At 43.2% G+C, this 14,678-nt stretch overlaps 1 protein-coding gene and 1 pseudogene across 3 annotated transcripts in view; one reads left to right on the forward strand and one right to left on the reverse strand.

Moving 5' to 3' along the window:
- Positions 1 to 14,678, reverse strand: part of ARHGEF3 (Rho guanine nucleotide exchange factor 3) — a 679,117-nt gene that overhangs the window by 471,232 nt on the left and 193,207 nt on the right. For 2 of the 3 annotated variants that reach the window (XM_068253704.1, XM_068253703.1), the window contains exon 1: positions 2,195 to 2,321. The exons of the other annotated variant lie outside the window; for it this stretch is intronic. The gene's annotated coding sequence lies outside the window, so the exon portion shown is untranslated. Of the gene's footprint in view, positions 1 to 2,194; positions 2,322 to 14,678 lie in introns of those variants that run through there. 3 annotated transcript variants of the gene reach the window in all.
- LOC137532348 (uncharacterized) lies at positions 6,558 to 14,360 on the forward strand (annotated as a pseudogene).

Genomic DNA, 14,678 nt, shown 5'->3' on the forward strand with positions numbered 1-14,678 from the left:
ATTCACAAAACTTTTCATAAATGACTTATTTATTACCTAATTGATAAAAATAACCTTTAGCACATTTACAAGCAAAATAATCACTCAAAGTAAGTTGTTCCTGATTAAAGTGAACCTCCGGACTAAAAATCGACTCAGCAGCACTGAAAAGGCCTTGTGTTTCTTTAACAGTTTCAGAGCATCAGAACTTTGTTTCTCTTATACAAGCCTCATTTTTAGCTGCACAGAAGAAAACTGCCCGGGCTTTTTTCCCCTGATGCTGTGCAAAGCATGATGGGATTTCTGATTTTGTTGTTCTCGTTCTGCTGTTTTGGTGCAATTTTTTTTTTTTTACATTTTGAATTTGAAATTTGAAGCCTAGCTGTGCAGCTGGGAGGGGTAATCAGAACACAGGATAGTTGGAACTGTGTCTCATGCTCCTTGTCACCTCCTTTCAACCAAAAAGATGGCTGCCCCCATGACAAAGATGGCAGCCCCCATGAATCACAAACATTTGCCTGTTCTTTTAAAACAGGGTGGGTAAGAGATTATATTACCTATCTATTCTAATTAACATAACTAATGTAACTTGATGACAGTATGTTTGTTTCGGCTGAAGTTCCCCTTTAACTTCATTTCAATATTACTTATCTTACCTTAATTCTATTATATTTTTACTCTTTGGGAGCTTAAAAAAGTAACATAGAAAAAGTAAAAACAGAGGAACACAGGTGAAAAAGCTTTGTGAATCATGCCCATTGCAGCTGAATCCCATTTTAATTCGGATATGAAAAAGTCCCCAAACTCACAATACATGACCTGGCCAACTTTTCAAAACATGATTGCAGCCTGAGGAGCTCACCCACACTCAAATATTAGGAAAGCTATCATGGATCACTTTGCATCATCCCTACCTATGAAGACCCAGTTTTGGGTTGCATAAGAAGGATCCCATAATATGGAGGAGCTCATTGGTCCGGGTAGGAGGTATTGTTTCACTAAAAGGGGCCCATAGATCTAGCGATGTATGGGCAGATTTGACCAAGAGACAAATCTCTCTTTTATTGAATCTAATAAGAGAGAGATCTGTCAGCCGCCCATACACCACAGGCCAATTCCCAATCAATTTCAGCATGAAATCAATTCAGAATAGGCCCTGTATGCCACCTCGCCGCTGTGCCCCCTAATGTAATGTCTCCCCGGTGCCAAAGTGAATACATTACCTCTCTGTGGCCTCTGCTTGTCCCCCGCAGGCTTCCAGGATTCCTCTTCTGCATACACGTGTGCCGTTACCAGGAAACCACAAGGGGCGTGCGTGTGCGGAAAAGAAATCACGGAAGACTGTGGGGGACAAGTGGAGGCCGCGGACAGGTAATGTATACTTTACACGGGGCACGGGGGACATTACATTACACAGCGGCGAGGCGGTGGATGGTTTCATCAATTGTTGGGAAATCGCACGCCGTTCCTGAACAACCAACTTCGGCCCAACATCTTGCAGCATGCGCGATCGACAATGCAACCAATTTCTGTCCCGAAATTGGTTGCTTTGTCGGTCATGCATTTGGCGGCACCGATTTTTATCTGATTCGATTAGCATAATCAAATTGGATGATCGATCGCCCACCAAGTTGCCTGATGTATGGCCACCTTCAGAGTTTACTTGGGTCTTTTAAACTAGGACTTTATACTCAGCCATATAATACAGCCTAGGAAATACCAAAAAACTTTGTTGATGCTGTCAAGTATCTGCCTACCCACTGTGGAGCTGATGGAATGTAAACTAGTAGGTGCCAATCAATTTATTTGCAGCATGATTATGTAGGTGAGTGAAAACCTAAACCATATTCCAATCAGACAAGAGTCCAGAGCATGCAGGCTCTCTTGGAAATTGGAACAGGATTTTGTAGATCAGTAAGGCAGTGTTCACATTCGTCTATTTTTGTAAGCGTTTTCTACATAGAAAAAAGGAATTTCAACTGAGAACCAATCAATCTGCTAATTCACACTTGACGTATTTTTTGCTCCATAAGACTCACTTAACCATAAGACGTACCTTAGTTTAGAGGAGGAAAACCAGAAAAAAATTATTCTTAACCTGGTGTGTCCTCAGGGTGCAGGGGCATCTTCTGGAGCGCCTCTCCCCAGGCAGCCCCCCCAAGCTAACAGTACTACTGTGTGCCCCTGCAGAGTAGAGACAATGGAGCGCACATACCTATACAGCCAATGCACTCCTTCTATTCTGTGTCTTTCTGCCTTCATCCTGGCAGTATGTACATGAGTACGCACATTCCCTTAGGTCACACAGAAGGGGCACCATAAACAATGAAGAGATGAGAACACATACAGAAATGGAGTGATATCTGTTCCATGCACATCTGAGTGGGAGCAGATGCCCGCTAGACTCAGCACGTGACAGTTTTCTACCGAGCAGTAACTGCACCATGTATCAACTGCTGACACATATGTGCTTGCAAACACTGCAGTTTGGTTGAATAACACCGCAATCAGATGGAAAAACGTCAGATAAACAGTGCAGTAAGTGCTCACTTTAGTTGTCTGTGTACATACACCCTGAAGATAATAATATTAATAATAACAGGTAAAAGTCACATCACCTCAAAACAAATTCTATTTGGGCATTGACCAGTTGAATCCCTTACTGGCAACTTTATATGTCTTATGGATTTGGTTGCCAATATTACTCTACAGTGGTTTAGGCCTTTCCCACCAATAGATAATAAGGGAAGTCTTGTCATGTCTGCAAATCCTTCCTGCACATTATTTAAAAAAATGTCCATTCAACAAACCTAAGATCACAAGAGTCGAAGCACAAGTTTATCTCTCTCCTCAACTACATAATATTGTTCTTTCTTCAACTGACTAGCTCTCATCTATGTAGTCACACATGCTCAGGACAGCACGGTGGCGTAGTGGTTAGCGCTCTTGCCTTGCAACGCTGAGTCCCCGGTTTGAATCCCAGCCAGGCCAACATCTGCAAGGAGTTTGTATGTTCTCCCCGTGTCTGCATGGGTTTCCTCCGGGTACTCTGGTTTCCTCCCACATCCCAAAACATACAGATAAGTTAAGTGGCTTCCCCCTAAAATTGGCCCTAGACTATGATACAGGCACTACACAATACATACGTAGACATAGTACTATGGTAGGGATTAGATTGTGAGCCCCCTCAGAGGGACAGTTAAGTGACAAGACAATATATACTCTGTACAGCGCTGCGTAATATGTCGGCACTATATAAATACTAAATAATAATAATAATGCTCTCTACTGCAAGACTAAAGACTTATCCAAACATCATGCACTCCACATCGGCTTCCCCAATTTGCCAATCCCTGCAGTCATTTTTCAATCAATCAAAGAAAAAACACTTTGCTTTGCTTTCTAATAACTTTCAGAATATACAGTATGTTCTACCAATGCTAGTGTATAAGTCACCATCTCTGCCTCCTCTGACATCTAGGGAACTCATCTGTCATAACCTCCTTCCATGTACAGCTGCAAGATATTGTGACTTGCCAAAGTCTGCAGCAAATTGAGGTGCTTAAAACTAATTCAAAACAGAACACTTAGAAAAAATATCTGAATATTATTGTATGAACACATACTGTAAAATACACTGCAAAATTAGGTTAAATTAGTCGTTTGGCAAGTGCTGCAAAAGTGCTGCCATTTGGCCCCAGGCCTGTCATCTAAACTAGAGGAGAGGTGAAGTTTTGAAAGGGACACTGCAGATTGCTAGGGACGTACAGCACAGATGGTTACCTGGGGACATGTGGCAAGTGATTAGATCAAAAGAACGTAACACCTTGGTCACCCCCAGAGCCACCTCAAAACCTTTGGAGAAAGAGCCTTTTATCATGCTGCCCCTACACTTTGGAACTCCCTGCCACACCCAATCAGGACAGCTCCATCCCTGGAAGCATTTAAGTCTAAACTGAAAACCTACCTCTTCAGTCTGGCATTCATTAACATCTGACTATCTCCTCTGTAACACAACCCAGCCTGCAACCCTGTATTAATCTGAGACACAACTATGCGCTTTGAGTCCTATGGGAGAAAAGCGCTTTACAAATGTTATTGTATTGTATAAGTCAGGGGTAGGGAACCTTGGCTCTCCAGCTGTGATAAAACTACAAATCCCAGCATGCATTTGCCTTTATTAATCATGACTGTGGCTGTCAGAATCATGCAATGCATTGTGGGACTTGTAGTTCCTTAACAGCTGGAGAGCCAAGGTTCCCTACCCGTGGTATAAGTGGTGCGCCTTTGGTCCAGGCATAAGAGAAATGAGAACTGTTCAAAAGAAGAGAGTGGTCTGGCTATCCCATGCTAGCTCCCAAGTAACATCAGAGGGAGAATTGTGGCCGCATAACTTTGGACTTGCTCACCCATCCGCCACTGGGGACTGCCGGGCAAAGCAGGGCTGCTCGCCTTCCTGTCTCCAGCGGGAAGCACATGGCTTTGTTGTTTGCAACCCTGCCCAAAGTAACTCATCTACGTCTCCTTCTTCCTGTTCCACCTCAGCATTTGGCACTACACCACGTTCCAAATTATTATTATCCTCTGGCCAAAAAACAGACCATCACTAGCCTTAATGATTACAGGCCAGTCACATTGACACCTGTGATTATGAAGTGTTTTGAGAAACTCATCAGGAACTATACAGTGGTGTGAAAAACTATTTGCCCCCTTCCTGATTTCTTATTCTTTTGCATGTTTGTCACGCTTAAATGTTTCTGCTCATCAAAAACCGTTAACTATTAGTCAAAGATAACATAATTGAACACAAAATGCAGTTTTAAATGATGGTTTTTATTATTTAGTGAGAAAAAAAACTCAAAAACCATCATTTAAAACTGCATTTTGTGTTCAATTATGTTATCTTTAACTAATGGTTAACGGTTTTTGATGAGCAGAAACATTTAAGTGTGACAAACATGCAAAAGAATAAGAAATCAGGAAGAGGGCCAAAAAGTTTTTCACACCACTGTATATTGTCTTTTATTCCTCCCATGTTTGATCAACATCAGTTTGCCTATAGATCAAATAGGTCCACAGAGAATGCGGTGACTACTGTCCTCCATGTTGTACTGTCCCATCTAGAGCAGCGAGGGAGTTATGCACGATTGCTTTTTATTGATTTTAGTTCTGCTTTTAATACTATTATACCCCATAGACTGGTGACCAAATTGTCAGACATAGGGCTTCCATATTCAACTCTGGATTAATAACTTTTTGAGCGATCGTCCTCAGAGGGTTAGAGTGGGTACAAATTTTTCCTCATCTATCAGTCTCAGCACTGGCTCTCCTCAGGGCTGTGTGCTGAGCCCCCTGCTCTATACCCTCTACACTCATGATTGTGTTCCTGCCCACCATAGTAACACCATCGTTAAGTTTGCTGATGACACTACAGTGGTGGGGCTTATATCAGGGGGGCATGAGTCTGCCTATAGGGATGAGGTAGAAAGGCTGGAAATGTGGTGTAGAGACAATAATCTGCTCCTAAATGTAGCTAAAACCAAGGAGCTTATAGTGGATTTTAGGAAGAAGGCAGATGACATTCAGCCACTTATTATAAATGGAAATATTGTAGAAAGGGTCACAGACTTTCGGTTTTTAGGAGTTACTATTAAAGAGGACCTGACTTGGGGGTCACATATTGCTGAAGTAGTGAAAAAGGCACAGAAGAGGCTATATTTTTTAAGGGTGCTTAGGAAGAATAATATTCCTGAGAAATTGTTGGTGTCTTTTTACCGCAGTACAGTGGAGAGTGTCCTAGTCTACAGTCTCTGTGCGTGGTTTTCAAGCTGCACAGTAGCACAGAAAAAGCAGCTTCATAGGGTAATTAAGGTTGCCCAGAGGATAGTTGGCTGTCCTCTCCTTCCATTAGAAGAATTATATACGTCTTATTGTTTCAGGAATATTAAGAAAATTTTAAGCGATGCCTCACATCCAGGACATGTGTTATTTGAACATCTGCCTTCTGGAAAACGTTTTAGACTTATAAAAACTAAGACAAATAGACTAAAGAACAGTTTTTATCTTTCAGCCATTTCTATGTTAAATGCTGCTAAGTGGCCATGTTGATAAGGGCTGTGTGCAATGCAATGTATGTAAGAATGGAATGTTATGCTGTATTTGCTTTTGCTGGAAAATTGCACTTAAGAATTTCGTTGTACAATTTCGGTTGTTAAAATAAAGATTTTATATTCTATTTTCTATTCTTATGCAAATTATTTTTTATCTGATTTTCCTAAATAGTTGATGCAAGTGGCAGTCAGCATAATTTTTAAATAAACAACCATTAGAGTGTAATTTGAATGTTTTTGAATAATCCTCCTAATGATATCGATATGTCTTAAAAATAAAAGTAACGTGCATGAAGAGCTAGAGGTTAGAGCTGCAGCTAGCCGAGCCCCAACTACCACAAACCAGCCAAACGCCCACTAAGAGCCTGCACAATATCTCCGGAGACATCAAGCACGTATTCACGCCGCTGAATGGAGCGATTTCTCCCTCGCTCCGGCAACAACACCGTGAGTGGCGCAACTCCCAAAATGGCGGGCAGGAACACAAAGAACAAGCCGGCAGCTGCCTCCAAGTCCGATCAGCGCAAACAGGACCAGCAGAAGCAGAATGGGAATCAGATGAGGACAGGTCCTCGGTGGAGGGTAAGAGGCACAGTGCAGAAACTAATTATAAAAAGCTGGCAGCTGAGATGAGACGGGTGCTTCTCCCAGACATAAATGACACCATACAGGAGGCCATTACAATCTGACTTAAAAAAAATCCATAAAGAGCAGCAGGCAAAAGGGAGAAAGCTAATAGAAGCAGATAAAAGGATAACTGAATGTGAACAAAGTCTGGAAGCTGCAAACGAGCGTAAAGACAATCTCACTAAAGCTAACTCTAAAGCACATGATAGAATAGAAGACCTGGAGAACAGATCCAGGCGGAGTAATATACGCATTGTGGGCCTTCCTGAGGATTTCACGCAGACACAGCTTCACACTATCTGCTCGACTGAGATCCCGGCTTTATTGGGCCCTGCAACACCGATGAAAGTGGAAAGGGCACATAGGGTGGGGTACCCCTAAAGGCAAAACAGCAAACAAAACTTCTGTGCATGGTTATGGTCAAGTACCTAGACTTTGCAGACAAAGCAGCAATCATGGCGGCATACAGAGCATCGCAACAGGAACTGTTGTTGTTACAGTCTCATCCTATTAAGTTGTTTAATGACTACTCAGCAGAGGTCTCACGCAAATGCATTTACTAAAGCATTTACTAAAGTCTGCAGCAAACTCTTTGACAAGAAGTTCAAATTCACTTTGGCCTATACTGTGATTTACTTAAAGTCACTCAGTCAAACAGCAAAATGCATACCTTTCATGTTCTGGATCAGGCCCTCTCTTTCCTAAAGCGCGGGGAGGCGCAGGAACAAGATGGAGATCTTTCACAAAATGACTGAGATGGGTTTGTTTCTAGTAAGGTGATTTTCTTATGTACTGTTGTCTAACAAGAAGGCAACGCTAAATGTTCAGGTTAGCATAGAGGTTTGGTTGAAAATCTTACTAAGGGGTGGCTCCGCTCCTATAAAAATAAAAAACAAAATGTGGCATTGGGGCTCAAGGCTTTCGGAAGGAAGAGAGATGAGAGTGAGGGGAAGAAGTGAAGTCATTTGCAGGTGCTTTTGGGAAATATGGCGGGTGAGGGGGGGGGAGGAAAAGTTTTGGGGGAGGGGAAGAGGTCTGGGGTTTTTTTTATTGGTCTCTCCACACTCTTAGAGGAATTGTTTATCTGTTATGTTGTACTTTTGCTATCCTGCAACTTATAGGTTACCTGTACACTGACAAAACAACAACATCAAAATAATTTTGTGGAATGTTAGGGGTTTGAGATCCCCGAACAAACGGTCCAGAGTGCTTAAGCATCTAAAAAATTAGGTACTGATATTGGTCTGCGGCAAGAGACACATTTGTCCAGTGACCAGTTTCAATACATGAAAAAATATTGAGTAAATACAGTATACGGCTCTTCAGCAATACAGAAGAAAGCAGGAGTCCTAATCCTAGTAGGGAAACATTTACAACATCAAGTAATCTCGACTGAATGTGATACAACTGGCAGATGGATCAGTTTGGTTTCGCCATCTACAAAATCATTCTCGCGAATAGATGTTATCTTGATTCATGAAACGCTTATAGATAAAGTGGGGGAAACCTCTATAGGGGACATATTGATATCCGACCATGCTCAAATTTCCCTGACATTGACAGATATCCCTTCAAAGACGTCGCAAATAACCTGGCGATTCCGATCTCAACTATATGGAGATGAAGCTTTTGAGGCCACCCTGAAAAACTGATGGCAAGAATTCTATTATGACAACAGGCAACATAGAGACACCCCTTTCCTCTTATGGGAAACTGCTAAAGCAGTAATCAGAGGCAGAATTACAGCCTATCAAGCAAAAAAGCAAAAAATGGTAAAATAATAATTACCCTGAGATGATGTTGAAAGCCAGAACAGCATATCTAAAATATACTAAAACTGCCACTGAAGAAAGTAGAAAATTATGGCTTAAAGGATACCCGAACTGACATGTGACATGATGAGATAGACATGTGTATGTACAGTGCCTAGCACACAAATAACTATGCTGTGTTCCTTTTTTTCTTTCTCTGCCTGAAAGAGTTAAATATCAGGTATGTAAGTGGCTGACTCAGTCCTGACTCAGACAGGAAGTGACTACAGTGTGACCCTCGCTGATAAGAAATTCCGCTTTTTATCTCTTTCTTGCTGTCAGAAGCCATTTTCTGCTAGGAAAGTGTTTTATAGTTGGAATTTCTTATCAGTGAGGGTCACGCTGTAGTCACTTCCTGTCTGAGTCAGGACTGAGTCAGCCACTTACATACCTGATATTTAACTCTTTCAGGCAGAGAAAGAAAAAAAGGAACACAGCATAGTTATTTGTGTGCTAGGCACTGTACAGACACATGTCTATCTCATCATGTCACATGTCAGTTCGGGTATCCTTTAACCTCTTGAGGACCATGGTGGTAAACCCCCCTAGTGACCAGCCTAATTTTACATTAATTGGCCACTGCAGCTTTAAGGCCAAGCTGCAGGGCCGTATACCTCTGCACACAAGTGATCCCCCCCCCCCCTTTTCTCCCCACCAACAGAGCTCTCTGTTGGTGAGGTCTGATGGCCCCCCCTGTGTTTATTTTTTTTTAAATAAATATTTGTTTGTTTGTTTTTTTTATATTTTTGGACATTTTCTTTTTTTTTTTTTTTCTAAATCCCCTCCCTCCCCCCAGCCGGCCAATCACGGCGATCGGCTGTCATAGGCTTCTGCCTATGAGAGCCGATCGCTCTCTTGTCCCCCATGGGGACAGCCGTGTCACACGGCTGTCCCCAGTGCAGCGCTGCTGCTGATCGCAGCGCTGCACATGTAAATACACGGCGGTTTCGCCGTGTAACAGTCTCCCGAGCGGCAATCGCCGCTCGGAGACTGAAGGCGGAGCTCGGCTCCGCCCACCAAGCGGGAGATGCGCGCGCATCGTGCGCGCGATCTCCCGTAAACTGCTGCCCCAGGACTTTACGCCAATTGGCGTTAGCTGGTCCTGGGGCTGCCGCCGCGGCCACGCCTACTGGCATGACGCGGGCGGCAAGCGGTTAAAGAGAAACTAACTGCTGATATGTGGTTTAAGGCAAATGCGGATGTCAATAGGTCCTACATGGAATTAAAATGGTTCAGACATGGGGAAAAGACGGGGAAAACCCTGGCCAATATAGAAAAATCACAAGAAACTAAAAATAGAAAACCCATTCTACTTAAAGATCCCCAAGGAAGAATGATAACAAGTCCCCAAGATGTGTTGAATGTTTTCTCGACATATTTTCAAAAGGTATACTCCAAAACTAGACAGACAATGGAGGGTTTAGAGGATTTTCTAAAACAATTGAATCTACCCAAAATTAGTCAAGAGGATCAAGATTTTCTAAATGCACATATTACTGAGGGAGAAGTCCTTGGTACCATCAAAACCCTAAAAAACTTCAAAGCTCCGGGCCCAGATGGGTATCCCGGCAGAGTTCTTTAAGATTCTTAAGGGGGAGATTGTCCAGCCTTTGACCGGGGTATTTAACAAAATATTAAAAGATAAACAATATCTGCCCACTGGAACATTAGCCTATATTAGGCTCATACCCAAGGAGGGCAAAGACCCCATGGATCCTTCATCATATAGGCCGATCTTTTTACTCAACCAAGATTCAAAATTTTTTACAAAAATCCTTGCAGAAAGGCTGGCAACAATACTCCCATCACTAATACATCCCACTCAAGTGGATTTCATCAAAGGGAGGGCAGCAGTCACAAATATCAGAAGAGTGATGGTGTTGCTGGAGCATGTTAGGGCCTTTCCCAAGTCCAATAAAAATGTGGCCATACTCTCTTTAGATGCTGAAAAAGCATTTGGTAATGTGGAATGGGATTGGCTCGACATGCTCCTGCAGGTTGAGGGGTTCCAAGGCTCTTTCCTTAATGCAATAAGAGCCATATATGCATCCCCGAAAGCACAAATTTTGGGTCAGGGATATATCTCTAATTCTTTCCCCCTGGAGAAGGGGACAAGGCAAGGCTGTCCTCTGTCGCCACTTCTCTTTAATCTAGCTGTAGAACCTTTGACTAGAGCACTGAGAAAATTCACACCAGGGGTAAAAGTTGGGGAAAGGGAAATTCAACAGTGTCTTTTTGCAGACGATATTGTACTATTTCTCGTTGATCCTCTAAGGCTAATTCCTGGAGTTTTCAATCTGATCCACACAATAGGATACTGGTCGGGATTTAAAGTAAATAAAGAAAAAAGCATTCTCATGCCACTGTCCAAATTATCAGAAACTAGGGCATGGTGATCACTAGGTATAAATATAAGTCATACCAGCATCAGATATCTTAGTCTCAATATCACTAGAGACCCAACTTTAATCTATAAAGTAGATATTACTCCATTGATTAAGGATGTTGTTGCACAATTGCATAGATGGAATCAGCTTCCCCTGGGCCTGGCAGGCAGGGCGGCCTTAATCAAAATGTTCTCAATGGGTAGACTATTATATCCATTGCAGACACTTCCTCTGTTATTCAAACATAAGGATATACAGGCTGTTTATTCTGCTTTTAGAAAGTTTTAATGGAAAAACAAGAAACCCAGAATAGCTTTACGGAAATTACAGGTGGGGAAAGATTTGGGAGGACTAAATTTGCCTGACCTAAGATTACACAATCTAGCCGCACTGCTGCGCCATGTTAAGGATTGGCTATTTCAAACTAACAAATTCTTTAATTATGCTCTTGAGGCTGAAATGGCTTTACCATGGAATCCAGTAGGCTTACTTCATTCAAAATGTCCTACTATTCCTCCTTGCCTCAAATACAACATAGTATTTAGAGACACCATAGAAACGTGGAGAGCAGTCAGGAAATTGCTCAAACTACCTTGTCTAGTTTCCAAACATATGCCATTATGGGGAAACCCAAACTATCCACCAAACACGCAACAGGCAACTTTCTATCAATGGGACAACAAAGGGCTCTCAAGTATAGGGGGCATGTTTCACTTAGATAAAGGCTTTTGGTTGTCCTTTCCTGAATTGAGAAATAAATATGGGATTCTTAAATGAGATTATTTAGTTATTTTCCAGGTTAAATCTATGGTTAAAACACATGTACAAGATATCTCATAGCCACTCCTAATAGTTTTGATCAACTTCTAGGACCACAAACTCCGTCTAAGACACTCTCAGATATATATAGAGGCCTTAAAAATGTTACCACTGGAAATGCAAAAGAACTGATGTGTAAACCATGGAGAAAGGATCAACTGGGAGAGGGTCTTTCGGAAAGGCTTCTAAAGGGGCATGATAAATTTAGGTCGCTAATCACATCTGAGGTTTGGAGAACCTCCAACCTACTATTAATCCATAAAGCCAAGTATGCATATAATATAAAATAGAAAATGGCCTCCTCCACACTATCACCCGTGGTGACCAAAATGTAAGGAACCAGTGTCATAACATAGCTGCCATTTGTGATATTGCATATAATACAGCGGCCATTTGGTATAACTTTTATCCATGGAAAGCCATGTTTCATTTTCTGTCTATGTCATATGTGTATGCTAAAAGCCAGTCTGGCATGTAGGGTGTGGGGTATAATTGTCAGGATGGAGGAAGCTGCTAATGTGATTTTCTGTATGTCAATGAAAATTGCATTTGCATTCAGTTTCCTCTGGAAGCAGGGAGCTGCTAATTAGCAGCCATTTAGCAAAGAATAGTCTGTGTCTGCATGGCTTTGAACTCTGTGTATATGTAGACAGCCCCATTGTCCCAATATACAAACAGGACTGACTGCGTCTGGAAACTTCAAAGGCTAACAGGAAAACCTGAAATTTGCATCACAGCAAGCAAGGATTTTACAGAGGGCTCAGCAAACGGTGATGTCACAATCTGGGAAATTAAATTATATCTGGACTTGTACCCCCGGGCTACAAATCGGACTATATAAGTCTGCCTAGGACAGTCACAACTCATCTTCTCCTGAAGGTAGCGACAGCTAGAGATGATCCTGATCCAATCAGAATTTGTGTCCTTCCATGGCCAAGTTAGACCTTTGCGCTAGTAAAAGTTAAATTTCTGTTTTGATTCCCATTTTTATTTTTGAGGAAACTGTCTTGGTATGTGTCTTTGTAATTTTTACTATAAGTTTGACCTCTGCTGTACTAGCCAAAGCTCATAGTCTGGAGAGACTGCAGTGTAATTTGCGTTACAAGTTCAGTGTCTGATTGTGCCTTGCTACTGTGTAATTACATTGTGTGTGTGTGTCGTTCTCGTATTCTGGCCTAAAGCGCAAAGCTGACCCAAATACGAAAACGCTGGACTGAGTGCAGACCACTCGACAGCAGAGTGGGAATTGTTGAAGTGTCTAGCAGCAGCTAGTGGTGGCAGTGAGAAATGTTTTTGAGGGGTGACAGCCTTGGGTTAGCTTGAATAAGGCTGATTCCACCCGCAATCTAATCCAACCCCCAGTCCGGAATCGTCTCTGCAGGCATGCCGTGGGGCCGGTTCCTGACATTATTGGTGGCAGTGGTGGGATTGCTTAGTATATTAGTATGCAGTTTAGCTCTATTCTGTGTACTAAGGGCTGGAATCTTGCTAGAAGCGACTAGCCTACAGAAGTCTACTGAGTGCAGAATCTATATACTTTTTTTCACAAAGGTACACACTTGGCATTTTGCTTCCCCTCCCCCCTTTTTCTATTTATTTGGCAATACGATGGCTCAAAAAGCAACCAGAAACAGAATCAAAACAACCTACTCAACCTGTGTGAGCACAGAGGCATCGAGGCGGTGAGAGGGCAGACTAAGGAGCAGTTAGTTCGGGCCCTCCAGGAGTATGATGAGGCAGAGCAAGCCCGTGCTCCAACACCAACAGATGCAGCTCACAACACCTCAGAGGATGAATCGCTCCCGCCACAGGATGCAAGAGGAGACGATGTCCTGCATGATCCACCGAACACGAAGATTACATCTCTGGAAGCTGATCTACAGCTACTGGGCTCGGCTAATCCCGAACTGCGCCTAAAGCTGATCCTGGAACATCGGCAAGCCGAGAGGGAAAGAGCTAAACGGCGACACCAGGCCGAGAGGGAAAGTGCTGAGCATCAACACCAGCTGGAGCTGGCTAAACTTCAGCAGCAGAACCGGTCTGATGGACCCGCAGAACGTGAAGGTGAACGAGTTCACAGAATCCCCCTGGATAAGTACCCAGTTATGGACAAGGACGCTGACATAGACACCTTCTTACAGGGGTTTGAAAGGACTTGTTGCCAGTATGGGGTGCCCCGAGAGCAGTGGGCAAGATATCTCACACCAGGGTTGAGAGGCAAGGCCCTGGAGGCGTTTGTGAGTCTTCCACAGGAGGAAGAAATAGACTTTGAGGAGATTAAGCAAGAAATCATTAAGCGATACCACCTTACGCCAGAGGTGTATCGCAAACGTGTCAGGACAGTACAGCGAGGTCCTAATGACAGTTACCTGGATCATGCTTGCAACCTGCGCACTGCCTTCCAGCAGTGGTTAAAAGGACTGTCAGTCAAAACCATGGATGCCTTGTAGGAGCTGATGATCAAGGACCAGTTCTTCCACACTTGCCCTGTTGAGGTTCGGCTGTTTGTGCTGGACCGAGAGCCAAAGACAGTGGCTGCAGAAATTGCCGATTCCTACACAGCCCATCGAGCATCCGAGTCCCAGAGGACTACTGCACCCAGCTGGAGGGGAGAACAGATCGCTTAACCTGCTTCACCCGTCACCCAGAGGAGGCAAGCACCACCGTCTCCTGGATTCAAGCCACCAACCACTCGGAAATGCTTTGTATGTGACAAGGTGGGTCATATCAGTGTGACTTGTCCAGAAAGGAAGAGGGAGACCCAAAGATCCAGTGAGGCCTCACACCCCAGTGAAATCCAAGCTGCGTTGTGTGCTACCAGGAATGCAGCTAGCTATGCAGAGACTCTGCAGCTTGTCATGGTTGGGGGTACAGTTGCCACTGGGCTGAGAGACACTGGAGCAGAAGTGACTCTTATACATCCCCAGCTTGTAACTCCAGAGCAG

The sequence above is a fragment of the Hyperolius riggenbachi genome, chromosome 9 (assembly GCF_040937935.1).
Source record: "Hyperolius riggenbachi isolate aHypRig1 chromosome 9, aHypRig1.pri, whole genome shotgun sequence".
Taxonomy (NCBI): Eukaryota; Metazoa; Chordata; class Amphibia; order Anura; family Hyperoliidae; genus Hyperolius; species Hyperolius riggenbachi.